This window comes from Ips typographus, linkage group LG12, assembly GCF_016097725.1.
Source record: "Ips typographus isolate SLU linkage group LG12, UJ_Ityp_2.0, whole genome shotgun sequence".
Classification (NCBI taxonomy): domain Eukaryota; kingdom Metazoa; phylum Arthropoda; class Insecta; order Coleoptera; family Curculionidae; genus Ips; species Ips typographus.
In genome coordinates this window covers 6,756,582-6,770,833 of record NC_138433.1, presented here as the reverse complement: position 1 = coordinate 6,770,833, position 14,252 = coordinate 6,756,582, and the positions used below count along the sequence as shown (strand labels likewise).

At 36.8% G+C, this 14,252-nt stretch overlaps 3 long non-coding RNA genes across 3 annotated transcripts in view; 1 reads left to right on the top strand and 2 right to left on the bottom strand.

Moving 5' to 3' along the window:
• Window positions 1-14,252, top strand: part of LOC145736752 (uncharacterized) — a 200,977-nt gene that overhangs the window by 2,777 nt on the left and 183,948 nt on the right. The gene's annotated exons all lie outside the window — the stretch shown is intronic.
• The window catches only part of LOC145736759 (uncharacterized), a 42,573-nt gene that overhangs the window by 26,212 nt on the left and 2,109 nt on the right, over window positions 1-14,252 (bottom strand). The window lies entirely within an intron of this gene.
• On the bottom strand, window positions 4,062-10,231 carry LOC145736754 (uncharacterized). Its single transcript, XR_014180094.1, has 3 exons — window positions 6,531-10,231; window positions 5,946-6,467; window positions 4,062-5,876 (listed from the first exon to the last, which is right to left on the bottom strand). It is a non-coding gene; the product is annotated as an uncharacterized LOC145736754 (long non-coding RNA).

Below are 14,252 nucleotides of genomic sequence, written 5' to 3'. Positions count from 1 at the left end.
GTCTAGTTTAAAAAATGTTGAAATCTCATTAACGTGAGGTTTCATCATAACATGGTATGGTGATGATTATGGAGTACTTTACATTGCTTATATCAATGTTAAAACAGAACTTGTTTTTTTTCAACTTTGGTGACTGCACATAAAGTATCACTACTACAAACATGTATGCACCAAACACAGTATGCACATTGCCAGCTGTATGGTACCAGTACTTTACTTTCCCTATAGCCGACGCAAGAACATTGACAGCCACAGTTAATGACTAGTATTTTGCCAACAACCACTGGTGTCTGTCGAAACGACAATTTCTTCGGAGTCAGTAGTGCAGTGCCTCTCTGCTGTTTTCTCTATGAATGTTCTGACTCTAGATTTATACAACTACTCCATGTGTTTCTACCCCTACTTCTCATACAAAGCAATTTTGGATCATTTTTGCTGTTGCGGTAAATATTATGTGAAATGATGAAGAATTCCTTTGTCAGTTAGTTTTTGTGGCCGCGGTTCGAAACAAAATTGTAAATTTTTGTACTTCCAACTTTAATATGAATGACAGAGACGTTAAAAAGACCAGTGTTAGAAGAATGCAGTGTGATGCAAAAAGAATATGTGTATGTGTTATAGCCGATGCTTCGTATTACATTGCGTTAAATTGTAAATTTTATATTGCATCGAGAGTAGCAATGATTACAGTACCAGAACAATGAATTTAGAATATCAACAAATCTTCCTTGTTATGCCCATAGTCTGAATTTGGAGGTTTAAGAAAACTATATATGAGTTAGTCAAAACATCTGATCAAAAACTGTAAAAACATTGTCACATTTTTCAATAGCTGTACAGTGGCTATGGAACCCTTCGTGAAAGAGCAAAACATTGATGAAAATGCTACTTATAAGGAGTACAAATTTTCACAGAATGTGTATATTAGATGGAACGGTATTTCTATATAATAGAAAGGATCCTGAAAGTTAACGATTCAATTGGGAGAGCAATATAAATTTAAGAAAAGCACATTTATTCGAGTGGATTCTCCCAGATTGTCGACGCTCCCACACGGGTAACTGATAGAAGTGAAACTCTTATTGACTATGTAGTGACGAATACGGTGAACCTTGAAGTTCGGGTTCATCTGACGCCGAGGGTTAGCGATCATTGCGTTCTGACCATTCATCCGGATAAAGAACCTGATAAGAGTCCTGATATCGTTACGCATTTTAGATCAATGAAACATTATGACAGGGATAAAATTCAGGATTATTTTCTAAACACCACATGGAATAGTGACACTGGGGATGTAAATGTTCTTGCCAATGATTTTGTTGTTGATATTGAAACTGTTTTGAATAGTATATGTCCTAAAAGGGTAAGTGTCATTAAGTCACAGCATTTGAATAAGGCATGGATATCGGAGTTGATGTTAGGGAAAATATGCGCATCAGAGATAATTTATATGTTCGGGCGACTAGGGGGGGTGACGACGAAGCTTGGGGCGAATACAAAAAAATTCGTAATTATATAGTCAAACAAATCAAACTTGAAAAAGAAAAATATTTTAGAGAAAAAATTGATGATATCGAAGTAATCCCAAGGAAATGTGGAGGAATCTGAAATTTTACTGCCCGGAAAACACTCCAGAACACCAGAGGAGATTAATTTCGAAGGTAACAAGATTAGTGACGAATCTTTAATTGCAAATGAATTTAACAAATACTTTATAAGTAGTGTCAATAGCATTGTAGATGGTGTTCCCGGATGTTCAGCGCATTTGATTCAAACCTAAACTTTCATACGCATGCTGATTATGTAACACGTAAATTTTCAAAGAAAATTAGTTTTATAGCAAGAATAGGGAATCAACTCTCGCTGGAACGAAATTATTGTTATATAACAGCATAGCTGCACCACATTTAGAGTATTGTGCGACCCTTCTATACGGTCTGCCCGCCTATAAAATTGATCGAATTCAAATTGTTCACAACCGTGCTATGAGAACGATACTGAAGTGCAATAGGTACACCCCTGTTGCGACAATGCTTCAAGTTTTTAAATATGTTTATCCGTGAAAAAGATTGTATTTAATGTCCATGTATTGTTTTTAAATTAAGACATAACCTGTTACCGGAGTATATTTGTGATAAAACCAAATTATTTAGGGATGTACACGCTTATAGCACAAGAAATGCTTTGGACTTCATATTGACACAGAAATGTAATTCTGGTCAGGTGAATAATTCGGTGTTATGTAAGGGCTTGAGTGATTTTAATATGTTACCGAGTAATGTTAAAGAGTGTGACGTTCTTCATGGTTTTAAAGTTTTATTGAGGAAACATTTGGTGTCGTAGGTGGATGGTATAGGTTAAAGGATTTTATGATTTGTGACTGTATGATTTTATGATTTTATACTGTTATTTACTTAAGTTATTCATATTGTTTTTTATATGTAGCTATTATGCTAAATAAATCTCTTACTTACTTACTTACTTACCTCAACCTCTCTCAGGTGATGCTTTCAATTACCTGAATTTCATTGATGTTATCTCGAGTTTTTTTATATTGATAGTATTAAATGTCTTATAGTAAACTTGTGTTGTTTATGTGGTCTAAGTATAAGATCGGTTCATTAAACGGTTTTGGTTATAAGAACATTCATGACAGATGTGAATGCGTCATGTGTCACTTGAAAGATGACTAAATTTAGCAACAGGTAATATTACTTTATGTATTTTCAAGAACCTCTTATGTGTTTTTTTTAATTTTAATAAACATCCAATAATGTATAGCCATCTTTATTTGAACAAACCTCTAAACTACAATATGGGTAACCCAATAAGGTGTCTTCTTGATTTTTAAAATTCTTACATTTAAAAAGCCAAAGTTGCTATATAAATAACTTGCTGCCATCTAACTTATCTTCAAAATTGCTCCCCTTCGACCTAACATCCTCATGACTTGATTAGATTACAAAACAGAAGAAAAAATACCTGCTTGGTGCAGTGGTGCAACGAACCCCAATTAAAGTGACTCTGATAAGGAGGACGTGGAATGTAAAAAAATTGGAAGAAATATTTTGTATGCCCTTGATCTGGTAAGGCAGGATGAGGTCCGATGTAGACCGTGCAAGTCCATCGTGGTCGTCACATTATGTCACATTCGCGTACCAAATTTCGCGACTTCTCTTGTGCCCTGTGCTTAGCCGCACGGTGGCGTCTGCGCACTTCATACAATGTGCAGAGTGCCGTTCTCGGCTCTTCGAAACATGGTGTCTGCGTCGCTGATGTTACACCAGTTTCGTATGTTTCTTAGCCAGGAATGTTGCTGTCTTTCTGGACCTCGATGAGTGTAGGAATGTTATATTTGCCTCCTCTAAGGATATGGCCAAGACAGGAAACTTTTCTTTCTTTAATGATGTTAAGTATTTCTCGTTCGTAGCCTGCAGTTCTTAAAATTTCTTCATTCGGTGCATGTGCGACCCACGGCACGAATCTCCGGAGGGTCCACATTTCAAACGCCTCGATGCGATTCAGGATTCCAGCTTTGAGAGACCAGGTTTCTGCGCCGTACAGTAAGATGGGCCATATGTAACAGACTGCGAGCTAATAGGAAGTTTTTATGTTTGAAAAGTTTTGTTTTTGCATAGTTCCTTTTTAAGTATAAGCGCTACTACAACCGGACAAAATAAGAAGAACCCCGAACAGGTGGAGGTTGGTAAGGATTAAATAAATTCATAAAACTTGCTGTAGAATGGCAATCAGTTGGAAATAAATCGTAAGTTTGATAGATATGAATGGCTAATTGCTGGTCTTTGTTCACTCCCAATGTCAACTTCTGCACAGTTACTCAGTTCGCCATGCGTAGATTGACATTAAAAGGAATAGAAAATAAAAACACTTTTCCTAATACACATTACCCACATTAATAAAAACTCTTCGGCCAAATACTGTGGAGCTGACAAAAGAATAAAGTACGCCCATAATAAATGTAGGAAAACAGTAACAAGTAACTATTAATGTATTAAGTACTGTCATAGAAAAGCAAAATAGCAAATAAAACTACACACAACTCACCTTTCCATCTTTAGTTTATTATTGAAATAAATAATTTCGTGCGATTAAGTACATTTATTTATTTTTATCAGATGCATTGAACATTTTCAAGGCTTTAGTACTCTTGGTAAAATCTTCTAGCATACAAAGTTTTTGAGCAATAAATATTTTTGTCTCCCTGCTGTTTACTGTTTCATACATTTACTTAATACAAATAACGTAGCCACCAGTTGATTTGATAACTATAAATTCACTATCATACTTTAACGATAGTCTGACAGTTCTAATTAAGAAATTACCGACATGGTCAATTATTTTCTTTATTCTTATATACGCATTTTCATGTAATTTCTTCATTTGAATTCGCCATTAGATTAGTTTGAAACAATTTCTTAAACTGTCACCAACGTCAAAACTTTCACTAGTAGACAGTTAACAAAATAACTGGCGCTTACATTATTTGCAATGAAAATCTGTAAAATGATAAATAGCACGGAGACAGAAAAACATTCTTGTTTTTGTATTGTTCTTAATCAAGAACATGAAAATTTTATGACGTAGCGGACATTGAAATCCGGCTAAAGGCGAAAAAATGTTTTACTACGCCATAAAATTTCTATTTTCTTGATTAATTTACGGACAAAAATTCTCACTTTATCATACGTTTTTTATTATTCCAAAAATATAAAATCGATTCAAGCCAGATTTTTGTATTATAAATAATTATGGCAGTTAAGTAAACAGGTTACATATCGTATTTATTATATACCACCATACAAATAATTGTTAATATACTAATAATATCTTGCAATACATACTATCGGTTTGTGTCTCTCCTATAAAAATTGCCAAAAAACGCTTACGCATGTCTGTTTGTCAAATCGACGTCGACATTAAGAAGCATTTACGAGCCAATCAAAACACAAACAAAAACTTAGCTGGGTAAGGGTACTGTTCTGTGAGCTGATGCTGTACAAAAATGTAACTTAAATGTTTACTTAAATAATTAGGAGAAAAGTTTTATTTTACATTAAAATTACTTTCCAATGGTGTGAACCCTATTATGTCTATTTGATGACTCTAATATGATTAATGAAGGTTGAAATTTCCACAAAATATTTACCACATATTTTACATTTAAATGGCAATTTACCAGTGTGAATATGAGAATTTAAAGTAGAAACATGCTCAAAGCATTTTCACAATGTTTACATTTAAAAGCCTTAAAAATAATAAATTATAATAATTTTTATTTTAAAATGTGTGTTAAAGTCAGGTTGGTTATGAAAGCATTTATTACAGAACTTGCAATGATAATCATCTTTGTTTGAATAGTTTTCCAAGTCATGGTTGATATTATGATGATCTTTTTTGTCAGAGGTATGGGTGTTTGGTTTTTCGTTTTAATAACAGTTCGCACTTAAGATTGGTTCGGAAATGGAAGGAATTTTTGGGTGCTTTTTTTACATTAAAAGAAGACACATTTAAATCAGTTTGCATAACGTGAGTCTCACAATTTGCATCTGGTAATTGATGTGATGTGACAATTTTTCAATGGAGCTCTTTTGAAAAACTAAAACAAACAGTTTGCGCATTTATACTCGGGTTCTGGTTTATAGAGGGTTCTAGGTTCATGCTGTGTCCAATAACATAGATCACAATTGCTAATTTGGGTATCAAGTTGCCGACAGAAATACTTGCAGGATTGTTGATGTTGGTGACATTTGACCTCGCGACGATCCCTTCGCGGTTCTAGGCGTGTCAAACATTTGTAGTAAGGCCGTTTTGCTTCATGATCCACATTTGGAAATGGTGTACACAGCAACTTATGCCTGAAATAAAAACTAGTTTACTTTCAATTCCCAATCAACTTAAAAGTAATTTGTTAAAGGACAGAATACCTATGACTGTATGTATATTTATTAAAGTGTCTCGACCCCACAAGTCCCACAAGACCCTTTCTGACCTGTTTTTGCAACAGATATTGTCACACCCGTGTTAGTAGTTACGGTGCACACCCAGTAACCACCATAGTCAGCAAGGTTAACGTAATGAGGTTAGCTGACGAGTATAAAAGATACACCGTAGCTCGGCTAAGGCACCGAACTCTGGGGTCTTCCCCAGAGGGAGGTCACTGACTGGTCTCCGGGTCGGTCGGCGAGCAACAGTCTCTAACTTGAAGTGGTGGGACGGCTCGCTACCCTCTTAGGATCCCAGGCTGATAAGAGAAGGGTTCTCACGCAACTTGAAGTGACCGTTAGAACCCTTAACCCTGTCAGTTGTTCACTTGGTCTTTTGGTCACATCGTACAAGAACACCTTTGCGTGCCCCTTTACGGTGTAGCTGAAGGACTAAAACCCCACTCGTCTCTCCCGAACTCTCATGCGCTCTACGACAATTACGGCCGTGTTGGCCCTTCTTTTCTGGGGGTAAGAATAACCCCTCTTAAGTGTTATTTTACATCGTTTATAATAAATAAGGCTTACCTGTAACCAGAGTTGTTTCTCTACCATCCCTCACTACGCACCCCTAAACGTGACAATATGGTAACCATAAGATCGGTGGCCACTCACATACATCTTCAGTTGTAAATAAACCTCAACTCTGTTATTAAATTAATGTATTTCAGCCATGCAAACATGGATATAATAATTTTTAAGTTGGTGTTGAGCGATTTTGCTTCAGGAAACACTGAATAAGAACAAATACAAAAAAAGATATCAGAAAAATATGAAGTAGAGTTATATTCTGCTGGACAAATGCCTGAATTAATGTAATCATTACATACCTTGGTTGTAAACTCTATTTTTCATAAAAACGTTTGAGGTAGGGTGGTTGCTCCACAGCAACCAAGGTGTAAGCTCTACTCTAGTGCGTTGCAAAAGACTAACCTGGCGCTATCTAGGCCAGTTGGTAAACATAGAATTGTTGGCCGCTTCAAAAACACTAAATACTAAACTCACTTTCAATACGATATTTGTTGCGTATGCGTCAAACTAAATATTACTAGTACATACTAAATATATCATTACGGACCACACCCCAAGAACCTACCCACATTGTATTCTATCTGGTCCAAGAACGACGCAACTTTTACACGTAGCAACGATATACTAAATATTTGACATTTAGTGTCTGATCGAAAAAGCGGTGGGTAACAATGGAACTGTTTATATTGTCCTAACAACACTGATAAACATTAAATTTTTTACCGCGGTAAAAACCGGGAAATCATTGATGTGAAAAATAGTTTATTCAAAAATAAATTGATCTGATTGAATGATAATGCCACGTTTCTATAAAAAAGTGCATTTGTCTCAATAAAACTGAAACCCAAAGAACTATGAGGAAAATAGTGAATAATACTGATTACACGCGACGCACGGTGGTAAATCCGCTCTATATGGACATAAATGATTTTTTTTTGGTCTTTTCTCGATTAAATTTCGTTCCAATTCGTTAGTTAATTAGTTGATTGTTACCTTGGAAGTTAAGTTACAGAGGAAACAACACTTTGTAAATAACATGTTACTTCCTAGTTTCTTTAGAGACATATTCTTGTACATATTTGATATTTTGTATGGTTAACTTAAACTTTGTTTTGTTCGTTTGGCACATATTTAATTGTTAAAGAAAACTTTGCTTCAAGTTAATTACCACGTAGATCACCAGATTTAAGGCTTCTATATCATTAACATAGGGTCACTTAAAAAATAAGGTATAGGCAACAAAACCGAAAAAAAATTCATTATTTAAAAAGAAGAATCATGAATCCTATAACACGCGACATTTTACAAAACGTCTTCGAAAATGTTTATTTTAATTCAGGCACATTTTTAGCATTCAATCAAATAAAAAATTGATATTTACTTGAAGATGTAGTTTTCTTTAACAATTAATAGCTGCCAAACTATTCAAGTAAACCATTGTAGATTGTGTGGATCGATATACAACACAACCATACAGCATCTTACATGAAATGTGACCAGAATGAGAGACCGAATCAGAAAATCATCAGTCATTGAAACATAGTAATTCCATAAGAAAAAACTTGACATCAATTCATTGCTAACTTGTGGCCCAGTAAATTCATTAATCACATAACGGTAAAACGTTTAAAATGCGATCGTATTTTTATATACGATCTTTTTCAATAAGTTGAATATTTTTCGAAATAATTCAGAGACTTTTTACAGACAGTGTATGTTTATTTTTTTCGAGTTTGTCCGGTAAATTACCAAAAGAAATTTTTTTGTAATTAAACTACAAATTCCGACCATTTTAGACTAAGCGTACCGATTTATCTGTATTCAAACGCAGTTTTACTTGATGTGTGATGATCTAATACTAAATGTTATAAAATTATATATGAAATACAGATCTAAACTGATTATCAAACTAAACGCATTTTAGTCCTAATATGGTAAATTATCCAATATTGTCCCGTTCGCTAGTCGACAGTTTTTGCAATTATTTAGCACACTTATTTAGTTAATTTTTAAAATTACTTTGGGGATATTTTGATGAAGTCAATGCCAACCTAGATAGAAACTACTTTATCTTTTTTAACAAGAAAACTAAATTTTTTCTAACATATATTTTTAAAGTAAAAAACCAGAAAAAAACAAAATAGTTCACTTCATGGAAAAAAAAGTTGAAGATAGTATCTTGAAACCGAAACGTAGGAATTGAAAACCAAATACACAGGGAAATAGTCCTTAAATGTTGATCTAACAATGTTCAGGAAAATTTTCAAATTAGATATAATACAGCACTTTTTTTTGAAAATGCTCGATTTTGATTTTTCGGAAATAACTCAAGAACGAAACCAAAATTGAATGGTGATGGAGGCAAATGGTGTTAAATTGTCCATTAAATGCACTAAAACATTCCTCATTTGAACTTTGCAATAACTTTTTTACGGAAAACGAGTTCCATCAGTATAGAGAATCTTGGAACCAATAAGCATAAAATAATACGTCTCAACTCTTCGCTACACAAAAGGCGGCATTCACATACAGTGATTACCACACGTGGTAAGTCTTTTATTTAGAACGTGCCTTGTAATATACGCTTCCAGTTCTTCAACAAACCCTTTAATGAAAGATTACTGAACAAAATATATTTAAAAAATATAAAAAATTTGTTTGTAAATTTCATTTTTGTTTACACAAAAATTGTCAACGTAGACAAGGTGTTCGATGACAAAAGACATTGATCGATATAAGGAAGACGATAAATAGAAGAGTTTTGTAAACTTGGCTACATAAAGTAAAGCCCAATCCAGCCCAAGCCCCCAAGCCCAAGTCCAATCAATTAAAATATGTTCAATGTTACAGCACTTCTTGTGGTGGCGGAAGTAAGTACTAACTTGCTTATTTTAAATAAAACATTCCGTTTTTTGTTACACTTTTAAATACTCCTGATGATTATAAGTATGTTTCATGTATCATATCCTATATCTATAGTCAATTATTTTCGATATATTGACGCTTAAAAAATTTTTACAACCTGGAGTGCCATAGGTCTTAAAGTGGTTGTGAGATAGAGAAAAATGATGTGTAATACTTCAACCTAATAAAAATTAGACGTTTTGGTGACATTGCGAGATAATCTCACTAAATTCCGCTCCATCTTTTAAATTTAGCAGTTAATTTTCCATAGCATGTTTTTCTTACCAATTTTCCTCGTCCTCGTGAAATTATGTAAAAAATTATCTGTAATTTTACGTCGTCATCGAATCATTATATTACCACGGTACAATTCTCTTATTACATGTGATTATCAAAACATACTTATAACAAGCTTATAAAAATTCATAAACCTTATTTTATTTTGACTGTATAAAGCCTACAGAAACTTTATATTTTATTTTATTTTATATAGGTAGGGTGGTCCAAATTAATTATCGGATAATTCAAGGATAGAAATTACAGATAAAATAGACTCCAAAGTGTCATAAAAATTGTTGGCACATCTGGTATTCCATAATTTCTTCTTGAGGATGCTTGTCTGGATATTTCTTTTCATTTTGCATTTTGCATTGACCAGTCCATATTATTATTTAAAAATTTAAAGAATTTGTAAATAATCATTTTAAAATAGTAGCACTTTAAAATACAAGCATCCCAAATACGAGTTTTTTTGGTTAGTTTATTAGAATGGCAAAACTGTTTTTTGAGGCACATATTGTCACGAACAACATAAATTGCACTATGTTCCGTTACCTAGTCGGGCCCCGGTCTCCCCTAGTGCACTGGCTGAATCAGCAAGACCGGCAAATTGGGGTCACGATGTGGGTATTTAATCAGCGTCTCAAGCCATCGAAGATCACTGGTCTCTGGGTCGGTCTATCGAGCATCAGTCCGAACTTTCTAGTGCCCGGACGGCTCGATACCTTCTTGGAAGCCCAGGCTGAAAAGACTAGAGTTCTTACGCAACCAAGAGGTGACCGTCCGAACTCTTGACCCTATCAGTACCTGAAGTAAGTCCTTTGGGCGTGTCGGTCATAGGGGCTCCCTGCTCGTATCGAGCGGGTTTCGCTTGGCGACACTACAAGAGGGCTTGCAGGGCCTTAAGTAATCCTTTGGGCGTGTCGGACATAGGGGTACCCTGCTCGTATCGAGCGGGTACCGCTTGGCGGCACATCAGAAGGCCTTACGCCCATACCCCCACACCCACGCACCTACACACCCCCTCTTGGAAAGTGATCCATGCGCGTCCCGCCTGCGGCGGTGCTAGCGGCCCTCTTAATCTGAGGGTAAGATTTATTTCCTGGTACACCGAGTAGTAAATAAAGAAGACATACTTGAGCTACGATTGTTGTTTCTCTTCCTGCGCTACCCCCAAAACGTGACATGGTGGAGACGCCTTGTTGAATCCCGGGGCTACTGATTTCCATATCCGTGGCCACACCCAGCCATACGCCCCAACAGGAATGAGAAAAGCGTACAACTTGAGATCGGCAAACCCTAGCAGCCCCTTTCAACCAAGGCACAGGAGTTCAAGCGTAGGAGACCCTTGGATGCAAGAAAGAGATTACCTAACCCTTACGCTTGTAAATACAAGAAGAGAAGACATTGAGCAGCCACAAGAACCAGAAAACGATCTGGAAAATACGGTGATAGAGACAAGAGCACAAGTACACCCTGAAAAAGGAGATAAAGCATTAGAAGGCGAGAAGGGGTCAAGAGAAATGGCGGACATTACCATTTCGGCCGTTGAGGCAGGGGAAAAAACACCCGCATTACCGCAATTCATCAGCCCGCCAACGTTCAACCCTGGTAGTGATTCAGCCCCCCAATTTATCGGCACATACGAACGGACAGCGGTGGCCAATAGCTGGAACGATGCCCTAAAAATCCTATACTTCCACTCGTACGTGCAGGGCGCTGCAAACATTTGGTATAGAGAGTATAAGGCAGCAAACCCCGACAGCAACTGGCTACACATCTGTCAAGCATTTTAGACAGAATTTAGCGACGGTAATCACAGTTGCCATCTGCTTGCAAAGTTGAAACAAAGGAAACAAAGGGACCTAGAACCGACAAAAAATTTGTTCTATGATCTACGGGTCCTATACGAGGAATACAAGGAAAACCTGGACCTCGACGAATTCTTAGAAATATTTCAGAATGGGTTAGGGGACATACCAAGAGCCAAATACTACTGGCTGACAAATTTTCCCAATAACCCACCCAGGAATTTGGACGAAGTCAAAAAACTTTGCGCCACTATAGACAATGCCCCTGAAGAATGCTCCACGCCACTTGCCTTCAGACCGCAGCGTCAAACAGAAGAACAAGCCTATGGGCCAGAAAGGCAAAGACAGCCACCCTTTTACAGTCCCCGCCAGGATAGAACCCCTCCACCGCCCAGGATAGTCTATGGCACAAACCATGCCAGTACAAGACAGCACCAATCCACCAGGACGTACGATAATAGGCCCAGATGCTACAACTGCGGTAGAATAGGCCACTTTGCTGCTGTTTGCAGAAGTAGACAGCAACACCCAAACTCCAGGGGGTGGCAAAACTAAGCCCCGTCACCCTCTCGACTCGGGGCCCGACGTGCCACAAAATACTGTATATTAATACTGTTGTAAATGACTATTACGTACCGGCGATCATCGACACAGGCGCGGAGCTAAATGTGATAAGCCATCTCCTAGTCAACAAAAAACATAGAATCAGAGACCCACCCACGTTGCTTGTGACAGCAGGCGGCCAGAAAGTAAGAAGTCTAGGCGAAACAATGGCATCACTGGAGCTCAGAGGGAACTACATGAAAAAATTAGAAATTAAAGCAACAATATTAGAGAATACACCACAACCCCTCATTTTGGGCGCGGAATTCTTAAGAGAAATGCAGGCAGCAGTTTGCTTAATATCTAATACACTCACCCTAAATCAGGACTTGGTGTTAACGCTCGGGGGAAAGCGACATTCTGCACCCAAAAAACCAGGCATAACAAGAAGCTGGACAGAGGTGGTCCAGGAAATGCCGGGGTCCATCTTCAGTCTTCCGAGCAGCACTGCATGGGCCGTTGCAGTCTCTTCGGCTCCCAGTAGAGATAGAGGAGTGGGAAAAGCCATCAGGGACCATTTGGCAGATTACAACACAGAAAAGCTACCCATAGGGAGCGTGGTCAGTTTGTTTAAGAAAAACAGACATACCCTACAGATGATAGTAAAAGAAGAGGGTAGCGAATATATCCCTACTCATACGCTCCAACATTGCTGTAGGAAATTGAAAGATTGGGCAATACGAAATAAAATAAGTAAGGTGGCTATACCTAGATTGATATCCGCAAACGCAAACAGCAAGTCAGATTGGGAGAAGGTTAAAGACTTGCAACCTAGATGCAACTATGCAACTATCCTACTATGCAACCTAGAAAGAGCCGAAAACTCTATATCATTGACCCTCGAGAACATAGGGCCAACTAGAAGGGTTATTTACAAAGACACAACGGTGGCACGGCTAGAAGAGCCCAGTGGTTTGAGCACCACAGCACTCTTTACAACACAGAGAATAGACGAAGAAGTGGTGACATTAGAAGACCACAAACTGGACCACATTAGGGATAAGCAGTTCAAAAGGGAACTAGAGAGTCTACTGGTTGAATATGAGGATTTGTTTTGCAAGTCACCGAAATATATGGGCAAAACACAACTTATAGAGCACAAAATAGAAGTGACAGAAGATAAACCAGTAAAATGCCGCCCTTATAGAGTATCACAATCCGAGCGAGAAATCATTGACACACAAATAAAAGAAATGCTCGATTGCGGAGTAATAAGACCATGCCACCACTCCATGGGCGAGCCCCGTTGTACTGGTGAAAAAGAAAGATGGTACCACGAGGTTCTGCGTGGATTACAAAAGAACTATAAACCCAGTCACCAAAAAATCATGTTCACATTCTCACATACATGGGAAATGCCTACGATAGTTGTTTCTCTTCCTGCGCTACCCCCAAAACGTGACAATATTGAGCCACACTTCTCAACCATAGTGACACTTTGGTGTTTATTTTTTACTCTCCACCCTTTAAGTATCTTACAATTAATTTGGGCTACCCAGTATTAATTTTTTAATGTTAAATTTACTTACTTTTTTTTCTTTTACTTTTAATTTTATTACTACTAATGTTACAGAGAAAAAACCAGACATAAATACTGCTCGCGCTTTTAAATTAACCAGATAATTTGTTATTCTAGCATGTTTTCCATAATTACACTAGTCCTTTAGGACGAGTGAAATTTGCAAAGATGCAACTAAGCCACCAAAAAAATTATTGGTAATTGAAATCTCTCGTGGTACCCCGGATAATTTCAGATTAATAAAAAAAAGTACAATTTTAAACCGTCAAGGCCCTGTATATCCCAGTCTATCAACATTCGGATTAGGCGTGTTTGCGTGAATGGCCATCATTTCACTTATCACTCTTTAAATGACGGTATTGCACAAAAAATAGTTTTTCAGCTTAAAACACAAAAAATATTTCGTATGCAATTCTTCAAATTGTAGAGACATCGGGTGAGTTAGCAGGCCACGAAAACGAATCGTCTTTTTAAATGCTATATCTATATTTTTATTTGATAAAAAAATTATATCAAATTTAAAGCGGGACTCATTAGTAGGTATTGCCAAAAATTGTATAATATACATTAAAAAATAGTCTCTTTTTTCTGCAAACTACTGCA